The following is a 15485-nucleotide window of genomic DNA, read 5'->3' as shown; positions in this document are numbered from 1 at the left end:
CTTAAGCAGTCTGATATTATAAGCACTCTAGAAACCTGTAGGTCAGCAGCCAAAGCCATAGCTTCACATATTGATTGTGCTTCGAGGGCTTCAGGATCAGTCATTCCAGCTTGCACCACAGCCGAAGCACCTTGAAAGATGCCTTGGTCGTTGCGGCATACAGCTGTTGCTGCTCCCACTTGCCGATCTTTAGATAATCCACCATCGGCATGTATCTTGGCTACGCCCGTAGCAGGAGGTGTCCAGCAAATTGAAGGAACAAGGATTCTTCCTCCGGCCTTTTTCAACTGACGATTCCTTATTCGTGCATCTACTACGTCAGCCATAAACCTTGTGACAAATGCATGCGTAGACAGTGGAGCTTGAAATTCCTCCTCATGGATCGCCCTTCTTCTTGCCCACCAAACTGCCCACATAATCACCAGCGTCCGTGCAAAAATTTTCGGCTCCAAATTTCTGCTCAGCTCAAAGAGCCATAGCTTAGCATCCGGTGTTTCGTCTATGACGATGGACGAGTACAACTCCTGATCAGAAATAGCCCAGACTGCTCGGGCCATATTACAGTCTAGGAGAGAATGCCTCCAAGTATCAATTGCCGCGCCGCAGAACACACAAGCCGCTGTAGTTGCCATATGGCGATGATGCCTTACCTTGCCTGTAGGTATAGACGAACGTGCAAGTCTCCAGGCAAACATCTTCAGTTTCGGTGGCAATAGCACACCCCAGAGCCTCTTCCAACCTGCTTGCTCTTCTTCTCTATTAGAGGTTTGTGGCGCCTTATCTATCCATGCTTCACGCTTCCACTTCTTTTCCATAATCATTCTATAAGCAGATCAGACTGAAAACTGTCCATGTTTCTCAAAGTGCCAAGCCCAGAAATCTGGCTGCTGCATATGGCTGATCGGAATGCGTCGTATAGCTTCAACATCCATGGGAAGGAAGTTTGCACGTAATCTATCAAGGTCCCGGCTGCGAGTGGCCTCCACCATTAACTCCGACACAAACTCAGGTGGTTTTCTTGCTTGCATACACACAGGCTGCAGCAAATGATCACGTGGGATCCAGTTATCTTCCATAATCCGTGTGGACGTTCCGTCTCCAATGCGCTTTATAAGTCCCTGAATAAGGATATCTCTTCCATCACATATGCCTCGCCATACCTGTGAGGGTGATCCCCCTAGTTCAGCCGACAAGAATGAGCTTTGAGGAAAGTACTTTGCCTTCAGGATGCGGGCACTAAGCGAGTTAGGATTCTGGAGCACTCGCCACGCCTGCTTAGCAAGTAAACATAGGTTGAAGATCTCCATATCGCGGAATCCTAGGCCTCCCATGTATTTCGGCATTGACATTTCATCCCAGGAAACCCAAGCAGTTTTCCTTTCTCCCTTCTTGCTTCCCCACCAAAAATTTCTAATTAGCGAAGTAATATGTTGGCACAATCCTCTTGGGAGCCTGAAACATGACATCGAATATGTCGGTACTGATTGCGCAACGGACTTAATCAGAATTTCTTTGCCTGCAGTAGCAAGGGTTTTCTCAATCCATCCCTGCACGCGCTTCCACACCCTATCTTTCAAATATCCAAAAACACCATTTTTCTGTCTCCCAACATCTGCGGGTAAACCCAAGTATTTCTCATTGAGAGATTCTTTCTCAACTTGGAGTATTTGCTTTATCACCAATCTCCTATCCTCTCGGCACCCTTTTCCAAAATAAATGGAGGACTTAGCCAAATTGACCCTTTGTCCCGATGCATCACAATATCTCCTTACCGAGTTCTGCACCCAATTTGCTCCATCTACCGTGGCCTTCATAAACAGGATACTATCGTCTGCAAAAAGAAGATGATTAACAAGAGGTGCATCCGGTGCCACTTTTATTCCGGCTGAAACTACTTCATCTCGTTTCAGCAAGCATGAGAGCCCCTCTGCAGCTAGTAAGAATAAGTATGGTGATATCGGATCTCCTTGCCTAATCCCCCGTGAGGGTTTAAATTCCTTTGATGCTCCTCCATTAAACAAGATAGAATAGGTTACAGATGTAACACCATTCATCACAAGCTGAACAAAGCGTGGGGCCAAACCAATTTTTCTCATGATGGCATCAAGATACCGCCACTCTACTCGATCATACGCCTTCATCATATCTAGCTTCAGTGCACAATGGGAATTTAACTTGCTCCTTTTTGTTTTCATGAAATGAAGACATTCATAAGCACAAATAATGTTATCCGTGATAAGACGACCAGGGACAAATGCTGACTGTTCCTCGGAGACAATATCCGGCAAAATTTTCTTCAACCTGTTAGCTAGTACCTTGGACACAATTTTGTATATCACATTGCACAAGCTAATCGGTCGATATTGTGAGAGAGATGTTGGGTTTGATACCTTGGGGATAAGAACAATGAACGTCTTGTTGATCTCTATCGGATTATCATCTCCATTTAACATACGCAGCACTATCTTGGTCACTTCTGGACCACAAATATGCCAATTCTTCTGGAAAAAATGGGCGGGAAACCCATCTGGCCCCGGGGCCTTTGTAGGAAACATCTGAAAGAGCGCCTCTTTTATTTCCTTCTCCGTATAAGTAGCAAGCAAAATCTGATTCATATCAGGTGTTACACGACAAGGAACATGTGATAAAACCTCCTCTATCCCTATAGTACCTTCAGACTTGAACAGAGTTTCGTAAAATTCAGTGGCCATTGCTTCTAACTGCACCGGGTCCTCACACATTGACCCATCTGCTCTTTGAAGCTTTTCAATTCTGTTTTTCTTCCTCCGGGAGTTTGCTTTATGCTGAAAGAATTTTGTGTTTCGATCTCCCTCTTGGAGCCACTGAATCCGAGCACGCTGACGCCACATAATTTCTTCGCGGTAGTTTAGTTCAGCTATTCTTTCTTGGAGTTTCAGTTCGGAATGTGAAGGGCCCAGCCTCCCCTCAGCGGATCGAAGTGACTCCAATTCTTTGCGTAGCCTGCGAAGTTCAGCTCGCACCGAACCAAAAGAGCTCTTGCTCCAGGAGCAAAGCGTACTTGCCATTTGCTTGAGCTTTTTCACCAAATCAACAGTATTTGAACATACATTACTTGCCCATGCGCTGTCAACTACAGCCTCAAAACCATCATGTCGTTCCCACATCACTTCATATCGGAACGGCCTATCTAATGCAACTCGCCCATTAGATGCTTCCGGGTCATTCATTAGTAAAACCGGGGAGTGATCAGACCGGGAGGCCACAAGATGTCTAACCTTTGCCATAGGAAATAATGTGCACCAGTCTGTGGAGGCCAAGGCCCTGTCAAGTCTAACACGACAGTACTGTCCTCCTTGAACCTTACGCTCAAATGTCCAATCCAATCCCACAAACCCCAGGTCGGTCAACCCACAGGTATCAACAACATCCCGGAATGCCTGAATTTGCCCCATATCTCTGTCATTCGGCCCCATCTGTTCTTCCCGACGCAAGACTTCATTGAAGTCACCAATATTAACCCAAGGCATATCCGAGTCAGCTTTAAGGAATCGCATCATGTTCCAGGTAAGATGTCGGAGGCTTCTGTTCGCTTCTCCATACCAGCAGGTAAGCCGCCAAGGATCATTGCCCACCTCTTTTACTGTCATGTCTATATGATACTTCGAATAGTTTCTTAACGTCAGATCGACCGAATTTTTCCAATAGATACACAGGCCACCACTGCGGCCTGAACTACCAACTCCAAAAGCGTTATCAAACCCTAGCGTACTTGCCAAACCTTCCACACGGTACTTTGCTATCTGCGTCTCCACAACACAAAGCACTGTCGGCGCACACTCCCGCGCGATGTCGCGCAACTCATGAACTGTCGCGGGGTCGCCTAACCCACGACAATTCCAGCAGAGGGTATTCATTGAGCCCGGCGGTCCTCCCCATGAGAGGCCGCCAATTTTTCCAAATTACTTGCCTTAGCATTCTTCGCTGGAGACGACCCCAGCCTTCCTTTCTTCCTATCCCTTGGCGGGACATATGGAGGCGGAAGTGGTGGGACAGCAGCAGCAGTTTGAGCATCCACTGCAGCCTCCCTTCTTCGCGCATCAGACCCAAAGCGACATGGATTCCTCCCATGGTCTCGGCCTCTTCCGCTCCTGAACCCTCCTCTTCCTCCCGACAATGGAGGCATGCTTGGCAATGACTTATGCCAAACACCCGAGGAGCCGATATCAAAGCACCACATAGATAAAAACCTCCGATGCGATCTGACACCACTGTCGGCTCCGTCGCCGCCAAAGCCCCAAGGCCGGGCGGACGGACCAGCCGTTCCCTTCTTCAGCCCCAAGGATGGTACTAGGATACCGACGCGGATCATGTGCCGGACAGGTACGAGAAAACTCAACGGCGGCAACGCCGCCGGAGTACTGAAAACCCTAGTCGCCATGGCGACGGGTAGAAATACTATGAACCACAAGTTGATGAGGACCTTAGCGACTTGTCAGCTACGCTCGAGCGGGAGGCAGGGGGCCCAGCGACGGGGTGGGAGGGAGGGAACCGAAAGGCTCACTTTACATGGGCCGGCCCAGCACAGAAGCGCCGTGTGCGCCCGTTCCTCAAGTGGTGCTGAAGGCTCCACTTAGGAGCTCCCAAAATTCTAGCCTGCCTGGCTGAATATCCGGTACTGTAATTAGCCTGACACAGGCTAGCCCAGGCGACCGAGTTGGGGTGACTAGACATGCAGCCTGGCCCCTAACTACAACCTGGATAGATATATTAGATAAAACTAGCAAATGAGCATGTGCGTTGCAACGGGTGAAAAAAACACTTCCTAATCTAATAACCATGAGTCTAAACTTCAGTAGGTCCATGTCCTTTATTTCAACACATGACATCCCGTCTGTATTTCTATTTATCTTTCTTCCCACTCTCGTCGACGCTAGCCTCAGTGTTGGCATCAACACAACACTTTTGAATGTTGTTAATTTTAAGACGTCTCCATCTCGGCATACGATGCAAATGAGTCCGTGCGTTGCAACACGTAAAAACACTCGCTAATCTAATAAACCATGAATTCGTAGGTCAATGTCCTTTACTTCAACACATGGCATCCCATCTGTGTTCACACCATCACAACACGTTTGAATGTTGTCAATCTTAAGTCACCTCCCTTTCGGCATAACATGATAAATCTATTTTTTCTATGAAGTTTTTAGATATTGTTTTTGTTCCCCATCTTGGTTTTGCTGAAGTGTTCATTTTGAATTCAGAGCGGCACCGGTATGAAGGAAAGAGTGATCATGCACTATTGATTAAGATTTCATCGTAAATAGCATTTTAAATGGTTAATATTTAAAAATAATATCATATTCAGATTCTACATCACTAGTAGAAAAAGGGTCAAACGTGCAGCACATTAGTGCCGGTTTGTATTAGAGCCGGCACTAATGTATACATTAGTGCCGGTTCCAACGGCTAGCCGGGCCGCTCTCATTAGTACCGGTTCGTGGCTAACCTTTAGCACCGGTTCGTGCCACGAACCGGTACTACTGAGGGTGGTGGCAGGATGTTGTCAGTCTGGGCCCCCTCCAGCACCTTTAGTACCGGTTCATGCCACGAACCGATACTATAGGTCGACGTACATAAACCCTTCGTCCACCCGAGCCACTCTGTTCTTCCCCTTTCCCCTCACTTCTCCTCTGTTCTTCCCCTTTCCCCTCGAGCTCCTCACAAATTTTACCCAAAATTTGTCAAGATTTGAAGGCCCCCATCCATTCAAATGATCACAAAGGTTAGCAACTTTGTCCTTTCAACTCTCATTGCTAGATTAGCTCTTCCCATGCTTTGTATAGTTACTAATTTGTGAGTTTAGTAATTTGGGAGGAAATATATATATATGTGCTAGTATTTGATTTATATGCAATTTGAGGTCAAAAATAACACTTAGTTTGCATATGTAGGTGTGGTTTACTTAGTGCCTTCTAAATCTCCGTCGTAACCACCGTCGATCGCCCGCACCGTCCCGTCACCGGCACCACCTTGTGGTGAGCCTCTTGTTCATGTAATTTTATATAAAAAATTGATGTTTGTGTGATTTGGATATATAGTTAATCATGTAATAATTATCTTACCCGTACGTTGTTTGTTATACATAGTGCCATGGTTTTGATATCCGTCCCCGTCGGCCCTCGTCCTTATTATGATTCGGATGTGGTATATTCTCTTTTAAAACTATTAGTTGCATTTCGTGTTTATGACAAATTATGCCCATCAAGTTGACATAGATATTTTTATCTAGGAGGTATGTGAACCGGAAATTCCAACCGACCCTATTGTCGAGAGGTTAAATTTAGTTGAAAGAGAAAACGAGTACTTGAAAGAAAAATTGAAAAGAATTGAGGGGGAGAAGATGGAATTGGAGTTGCATGTTGCCGATGTCGTCGATGATCACAAGATCAAGATGGAGAAAATGCGCTTGAAGAATAGAAAGATTAGAAAATATGCCATCGATAGTGAGGCTTGGTATCATTATGCTGTTGGATCAATTGTTACCTTAGTTGCGATCTTGATCGCATTTGTTGTTGCATTTAAATGCTTTAGCTAGAGAGTTATTTGTTTGTTGCATTTAAGTGTTGTATGAACTTTATGTATGAACTTGTATTAATTTGGTCTATTCGGTGTTGTGTAATGAAGATGAGCCGGCAATGGATGTACGATGACCGATGCTCTCCCCAGTTCGTTGAGGGCGTGCATACTTTTCTGCTTGCGGCTGAGGCAAACAAGCGGGCGGATGGTTTTATGCCTTGTCCATGTGCTGTCTGTAAGAATGATCGCAATTACTCTACGTCAAGAACCATTCACGTCCACCTGTTTGAGTCCGGTTTCATGCCCCACTATAATGTTTGGACCAAGCACGGAGAAAGAGGGGTTATGATGGAAGACAATGAAGAAGAAGAGGACGACGACAGCTATCCTGGCCATGGGTTCCCTGAATACGATGATACAACAATGGGGGAAGAAGCTGAGCCGGTAATGCGGGAAGAAGCTGAGCCGGCAATGCGGGAAGAAGCTGAAGAAGAGGCATCAGATGAGCCCGTTGATGATCTAGGTCGGGCCATTGCCGATGCAAAGAGAAACTGCGCAAGTGATTTGGAGAAGAAGAAGTTGCAGCGCATGTTAGAGGATCACAAAAAATTGTTGTACCCGAATTGCGTAGGTGACAAGAAAAAGCTGGGCACCACACTGGAATTGCTGCAATGGAAGGCAGAGAATGGTGTATCTGACAAGGGATTTGGAAAGTTGCTGGTAATGATAAAGGATATGCTTCCAAAGGACAACGAATTGCCCGAGAGTACGTACGAAGCAAAGAAGGCTGTCTGCCCTCTAGGGTTAGAGGTGCAAAAGATACATGCATGCCCTAATGATTGCATCCTCTACCGCGGTGAGTACGAGGATTTGAACGCTTGCCCGGTATGTGGTGCATTGCGCTATAAGATCAGCCGCGATGAGCCTGGTGATGTCGAGGGCGAGCGCCCCAGGAAGAAGATTCCTGCCAAGGTGATGTGGTATTCTCCTATAATACCACGGTTGAAACGTTTGTTCCAAAACAAAGAGCATGCCAAGGCGATGCGATGGCACAGAGAAGACCGTAAGAAAGACGGAAAGTTGAGAGTACCCGCTGACGGGTCGCAGTGGAGAAAAATCGAAAGAAAGTACGGGAAGGAGTTTGCAGATGACGCAAGGAGCGTATGGTTTGGTCTAAGCGCAGATGGCATTAATCCTTTTGGGGAGCAGAGCAGCAACCATAGCACCTGGCCTGTGACTCTATGTTTGTATAACCTTCCTCCTTGGTTGTGCATGAAGCGGAAGTTCATTATGATGCCAGTGCTCATCCAAGGCCCTAAGCAACCCGGCAACGACATTGATGTGTACCTAAGGCCATTAGTTGAAGAACTCTTACAACTGTGGAATGGAACAGGTGTACGTGCGTGGGATGAGCACATGGGGGAAGAATTTGACCTCAAGGCGTTGCTGTTCGTGACCATCAATGATTGGCCTGCTCTCAGTAACCTTTCAGGACAGACAAACAAGGGATACCGCGGATGCACGCACTGTTTGGATGATACCGACAGTATATATTTGAATAGTTGTAAGAAGAATGTGTACCTGGGACATCGTCGATTTCTTCCGAGCAGGCATCCCGTAAGAAAGAAAGGCAAGCATTTCAAAGGTGAGGCGGATCACCGGACGAAGCCTCGCCACCGTACTGGTGCTGATGTACATGATATGGTCAAGGATTTGAAGGTGATATTTGGAAAGGGTCCTGGCGGACAACCTGTTCCGAAGGACGCGGACGGACGCGCACCCATGTGGAAGAAGAAATCTATATTTTGGGACCTGCCATATTGGAAAGACCTAGAGGTCCGCTCCGCAATCGACGTGATGCACGTCACGAAGAATCTTTGCGTGACCCTGCTTGGCTTCTTGGGCGTGTATGGGAAGACAAAAGATACACCTGAGGCACGGGAGGACCAGCAACGTATGCACGGAGAAGACGGCATACATCAGGGTCATGCAAGCTACGCTCTTACCAAAGAAGAGAAGGAAATCTTCTTTGAATGCCTGCTCAGTATTAAGGTACCGTCTGGCTTCTCGTCGAATATAAAGGGAATAATAAACATGGCAGAGAAAAAGTTCCAGAACCTAAAGTCTCATGACTGCCACGTGATTATGACGCAACTGCTTCCGGTTGCATTGAGGGGGCTTCTACCGGAAAACGTTCGATTAGCCATTGTGAAGCTATGTGCATTTCTCAATGCAATCTCTCAGAAGGTAATCGATCCAGAAATCATACCAAGGTTACAGAATGATTTGGTGCAATGTCTTGTCAGTTTCGAGTTGGTGTTCCCACCATCCTTCTTCAACATCATGACGCACGTCCTAGTTCACCTATGCGAAGAGATTAACGTTTTGGGTCCTGTATTTCTACACAATATGTTCCCCTTTGAGAGGTTCATGGGAGTCTTAAAGAAATATGTTCATAACCGTGCTAGGCCAGAAGGAAGCATCTCCAAGGGCCATCAAAATGAGGAGGTCATTGAGTTTTGTATTGACTTTATTCCTGACCTTAAGCCGATTGGTGTTCCTGAATCGCGGCATAAGGGCAGACTGGATGGAAAAGGCACGCTAGGAGGGGAACAAATAATATGTATGGACGGACATTCTCTCACTGAAGCACACTACACAGTTCTACAGAATTCCACCTTGGTGGCTCCGTATATGGATGAACACAAGAATTTGCTACGCTCCAAACACCCGGAGCGGTCTGATGAGTGGATTACACGTGAACAAACCAGGAGTTTCGCCAACTGGTTGCAGACACGTACCATGCATGACACCTCTATTGAAGATGACCTGTACTTGCTGTCCCAGTTACCATCTTCGAATATAATGACTTTCAAAGGGTACGAGATAAATGGTAATACATTTTACACGATCGCCCAAGATAAGAAGAGCACCAACCAAAACAGTGGTGTCCGCTTTGATGCAGAAACCAAGACGGGAAAGGAAACATATTATGGTTATATACAGGACATATGGGAACTTGACTATCGACGTGGTTTAAAGGTCCCTTTGTTTCGGTGCAAATGGGTCAATATGACACGAGGCGGGGTAACGGAAGACCCGCAGTACGGAATGACAACAGTGGATCTCAACAATCTTGCGTATGCAGACGAACCATTCGTCCTAGCCAATGATGTGGCACAGGTTTTCTATGTGAAGGACATGTCTACCAAGCCAAGAAAAAGAAAAGATAAGGAAGCGAATGCATCGTACGATGAGCCAAAGCGGCACATAGTTCTTTCTGGGAAGAGAAACATCGTGGGAGTGGATGACAAGACAGACAAGTCAGAAGATTATGAAAAGTTTGATGAAATTGCTCCATTCACAGTGAATATTGACCCGAGCATCCCGTTAAATGATGAAGATTTTCCATGGTTACGGCGCAAAGGGACACACGCGAAGAAAAAGTTTCACACCCAAAGATCTGGGATGTGATCGGCTTCACTATCATCACTTTCTTCTGTGTTTCACACCCAGGAGGGAATGTCTGTAATAGTTAGGGTAGTTATGTGTTTTGGCATTTGAAACGCGAAGAAATTTTATGTGCAAACAAATTCTTTTCATGCATTTACTGATTTTTTTCCAGCTAAATGACCCTGAAATTGAAAAGCAATTCAAATGAACTCAGAAAAGGTTGAAAGTTGGCATGGTATCATAATTTCATACAAATAGCATGTGCAAGAAAGTAGAGAGGGTTACGGCAAAAACTGGATGCACTTCGTGTACAAAATGGACAATCTCTTTCGAAGTATCAGGGTTTCCGACGAAAACTGAAACTGTTACAAAGGCATTTCATTTTTTAAATAACCTAAGCATTACTAAATTGAATATAATGATAAAACACACTAATATTAAACATAAGAAAAAAGAATCACTGAAAAAACTTTTTTCAAAGTTAAGTTATTCACAAACTAGTGATTCACACAAATTTCAAATAATTCAAAATTTAAACTATTCAAATTTGAAATCTACCGGCACTAACAGAAAGTTTGTAATTTTTTGTACCTAAAGCAAAAATATTCACAAAGAAACTCTAAATACAGCAAAAAACAACTCAAAAATAAATAAAGCAAAAAAATAAAGCAAAAAAAATTAAGAAAAAAAGCCCGCCTACTGGGCCAAAGCGGCCTGCATACGACTAGCGACACAACCTTTCGTTGGGCCAGGATGCAGGCCCGCGAAGGCCCAGTAGGCCCACAAGGCGAGGAGGAGAGGTAGGCCCAGTAGGCCTGATTAGGAGAGGAGCTCGAGAGAGCTACCGCACTGGGGCTTATAAACCAGTGCGGTAGCCCCTCGACTAGCGAGGTGGGACTAAACTTCCGCACCGCACCTGCGCCAGCGCACCCCCTTTAGTACCGGGTCGTGGCACAAACCGGTACTAAAGGGGGGGGGCTTTAGTACCGGTTTGTGCCACCACCCGGTACTAAAGGGGGTCGCTTCCCGCCGCTTGGCCTGGCCAAAACAGACCTTTAGTACCGGTTGGTGGCTCCAACCGGTACTAAAAGTTCCTTCTATATAAGAAAACACTTCGAAATTTCGTCAGTTTCTCATCTCTCCCTCTGCTTCTTCTCCTCTGCACCGTCGCCCGCCGCCCCCGCCGTCTCCATATCCCTCGACGCCGCCCCGGCCCGTCGCCGCCCCCGACGCCGCCCCGTCCCCGTCGTCCCCATCGTCACCGCCGCCCCGTCCCGGCCGCGTCGTCACCATCCCCATCGTCGTCGCTGCCCCGGCCTGTACGTCCCCGTCCCCGTCGTCGCCGCCCCGGCCCATACGTCCCCATCCCGTCGTCGCCGCGCCCGTCGCCGTCCCCGTCGCCGCGCCCGTCGCCGTCCCCGTCGCCTCTCGCCTCGCCGGCCGGTGAGCGCGCGCACACACACACATACATTTTTAGTTATAGATTTTTCTGTTTTTAAGAAATTGTTAGACATTTTTCTATTTTTTAGAAATAGTTAGAAATGTTAGAATTGTTAGAATTGTTAGAAATGTTTGAAATTGTTAGAAATTTTTCTGTTTTTTAGTTATAGAAATAGTTATAAAAAAGTTAGAATTGTTAGAAATTTTTCTGTTTTTTAGTTATAGAAATAGTTATAAAAATGTTAGTTATATATATAGAAATGTTATAATTGTTTTCTGTTTTTTAGTTATAGAAATATTAGAATGTTATAGAAATGTTAGTTATATATAGCATTGTTAGAAATGTTATAGAAATGTTAGTTATATAGAAATGTTAGAAATTTTAGTTATCAAAATCCAATCATTAAAAAAATGTTACTTTTTGCGGGCATATAGCTAGTATTTGTTCTCGACGATGCCCGGCCCGCATCCTCGCCGTCGACCCGTCCGCGACGACGTCCAGCCGACCCATGTCCGGGACTGGGCTCCGCCGGGCTGGCACTGGGAGGTGCTGCTTGGAGGGGCGCGCCGCTTGACGAGGAACCCGGCCGCGGGTCCAGTCGTCGACCCTGATCTCGTTTGGTGGCGTTCGCGTGGGCCAGTTTCGGTGCGGAGGGACCCGGCCCCGCCGGAGGTGGTACGTCGCCGTGTCAGGGAGGAGGACGAGCACGTCCATCGCTACATGGTTGCGTTAGAGGGCGGCAGGTTCTCCAATACGTGGCAGTATCTTCGGGGATCTCACTTCAGCTATGATCCTGTGAGGGTTCCTTCTCTTTGGGTGTCCACTGCCCGCGCCGGAGGAACCGCGAGTGTCCTAGATTCTTCTGTAGTATTCGATCTTTATTAGCTAATAGCCAGTGATGTACTATTCAATATTATATATTATTCGAGACGATGTATTCGAGATTATATCTATTATTCTGGACGATGTATTCGAGATTATATCTATTATTCGAGATTTGAATACTAAATTGTTTTATATTTCTTTTGGATTAGTTAAACAAAAGCTATGGCAGACAATACCGACAGAGAGGGAGAACAGACCATGTTCGATATGATACGCGGGGCAGATGATAATCAAAATGAAGAAGATTATGACGGCTCCGAATTTCTAAACAACACCGGAGAGGGTGATATGATATTCGATCACGACGAAGTCATGAATGATTATGACGATGACGAAGAACATGATCCTGAAACAACAAACACCGACGAGGTATATATATTTATATAAGCAGGCATCTGGTGATCATCACATGTTTTAAATGACTTGAAGATATATTAACGAATCGATCTTTGTTCTTTCAGCCATCCGGATCGAGCAAATCTTCAGGCAAAAGGACGAAACGAGGCCCGAACAAAAAGTTGAAGCCGGGCGTAAAGTACAATATCGAGGCATGCGGCCCTACTGGCAAACCATTAGCGCCTAAGAAGATTGCGGACAAGTTCGTTCGTCAGTGCGGAGTTCTTGTGAAGGACCAACTCCCGATCAAACTTCAAGAATGGAGAGCGCCAGCAAAGCCACGTCCAGATGTTACTTATGTCGACAAGAATCAAAAAGATCTGCTTTGGGATACTCTCATGGAACATTTCACCCTACCAGATCATTTCACAGAAGCAGATGTGCAGAAAGTCAAAGAGGCTGCTCTTAAGATGATGGCGACTGCATTCAAGAACTACAAGAATGGTGAATGGAACAAGTACGTCAACGGAGGAAGGAAGACTCCAGTATTCAAGGGAACACTGGAGAACCAACGTGATCATTGGGACGATTTCGTGAAATTCAAGGATTCGGAATTAGCTAAGGAACGGTCGAGAATAAACAAGAAGAATGCCGAAAAAAAGGATAAGTTCCATAAGCTGGGGCCAGGTGGCTATGCGGTGGCAATGCCTAAGTGGGATAAGTCTGAGAAAGAGATGGAGGATGCAGGTGTCACTCCGGCTACTAAGAGCTGGCCCCCCAGGGTCAGGACTTGGTTCTATGCGCATGGGGGGGAGTTGGACCGGGAGACAGGCAATGTTTCGACGAGGGCAAGTCTGAAGGGAGCCGACGATGCGATACTTGTTGCAATAGAAGAGGCACGAACGGGGGTGTTCCAGCCCAACAGAGAGAACGACGAGCTTACGCGTGCCCTGGGAAATCCTGAACACCCGGGAAGAACACGAGGCAAGGGCGCTCTGCCGTGGTATGAGGGGTTTTCAGACTGGAACAACGACTACAGAACCCGTGCGAGAAAGAAGATTGCGGAGGAGAAGAAGAGGAAGATGGAGGAGGAGCAGAGGAAGCGGGACTATGAACGCCTTCAAGGCCTAGAAGCAAGTCAAGCGGAATTGGCAGTCAAATTCCAGCGGCAGCAGGAGCAGATCGACTCACTTACCCATCAAAGGGGGTCTCAGCAGCTGCAGCAGCTAGCGGATGATCCAGCATTGGATAGCACCGGCCCATCCATGCCGAGAAGCAGCGTGGGTTCCGTCCCGGACGACGCAATGCTGGGTAGATACCCCGTGGATGACATCACGGAGAACACTAACTGCGAGCTACACGTCAAAATGAAGAACATATCCATGAAGGTGGCGGACGGCTGTGCTTTCACAAATCCCCCCGAGGCAACCTTCCATTGCAACCCGATTCCAGCGGGCTATGCTCGTGTCTTGGTTGATGAGGTGGTGGACCCACCATATTCGGGGCTACAGCTTGACATTGCTGGAGGTGACGGCGAGCGCTTTCTCGGAGAGGCCAAACATCGTATCATCCTATGGAAAAAGGATTGCATCATCTTTCCAAGGCCACCGACACCGCGTCACCCGAGTCCTCGTCGAAGTCCGCCACCGAGTCAGCAGACTCCCGCTCCTCCAAGTCCGGCAAAGTGTCAGGACAATCCTCCTCCTCCAAGTCCGGCAAAGTGTCAGGACAATCCTCCTCCTCCAAGTCCGCCACAGCGTCAGACGTCCACTCCTCCTCCAAGTCCGGCACAACCTCAGGCCACTCCTCCTCGTCCAACTCAGTCCCGTCAGCCGTCTCCGCCGCCTCAGCAATCGCAGAAGAGACACCCGCAGCTTGGTGGTAGCGTACGAGTTGAGGTAGTACAGGAAGTACAGGCGGAGGCAAGCGATATAAATATGGTCCAAGCCTCAAGCCTCTTCCGCAGAGGTCTTATGACAGGTCCGAGGAGGAAATCACAGCCATATCGAAGGCCGAGGTGGAAGCCCATTTTGCACCGAAACCGCCACCGCCGCCAAGGGAGAAAGTGCCTGAGGAAACGATTGACCACTTCATTCGTATGGCTCAACCACCAGCTTCCAAGCCTGTTGACACAGACTATGAGCGCCACATCAGGAAGTTAAATCGAGCACGTCTACAAAGGGAGGCGAGCACGTCTACATCGGGATCGAGCAAACAAGAAGCAGCTGCCAAAAAATGCGGGAAAACCATTCCCCAGCTGGGAGAACAGGCGGCGCAATCGATCCCCTCGCTTGTTGTGCCAACAACAGGTGACAGTACGCGCCCCCAATATTATTGTGGGCAAACAGTGCATGTTCCCGAGGTGGGCAATGTGGTAATAACGGAGGAGCATATAATGCAGGCTGAAGTTCTCAACATCACTGTTGGACAACTCCTCGAGATCGAGCCCATGCCTTTGCTTAGAGAGGATGAAGTAAAACGGAAATATGTCCGGGGCCAACCTTTGGTCGCGCCAGACAAGGTCAAGAACCTCCCAACGAGAATGTATGAATTGCATCAATGGTACATGAACATTACCAAGATTTCAGATCGAGTGTCCCTCATGGTGAATGTCAAGAAGGACCATTACAACCATGAGAAAGCTGGGTCCGTTGAGTATTTAGAACTGTTTCAGTTATACAATCAGGACGCACTCGACAAATCTATCGTCAGTTGCTATTGTCTGTAAGTGATCTCTTTCTATAATTTAAGTCTCAAGCTAGCTGTAGTGATCCTTTTGATCAATCATTACCTGTAATTATCCTCACTATAT

Source organism: Triticum aestivum, chromosome 5B (assembly GCF_018294505.1).
Source record: "Triticum aestivum cultivar Chinese Spring chromosome 5B, IWGSC CS RefSeq v2.1, whole genome shotgun sequence".
NCBI lineage: Eukaryota > Viridiplantae > Streptophyta > Magnoliopsida > Poales > Poaceae > Triticum > Triticum aestivum.
This window is presented reverse-complemented; position numbering follows the sequence as displayed.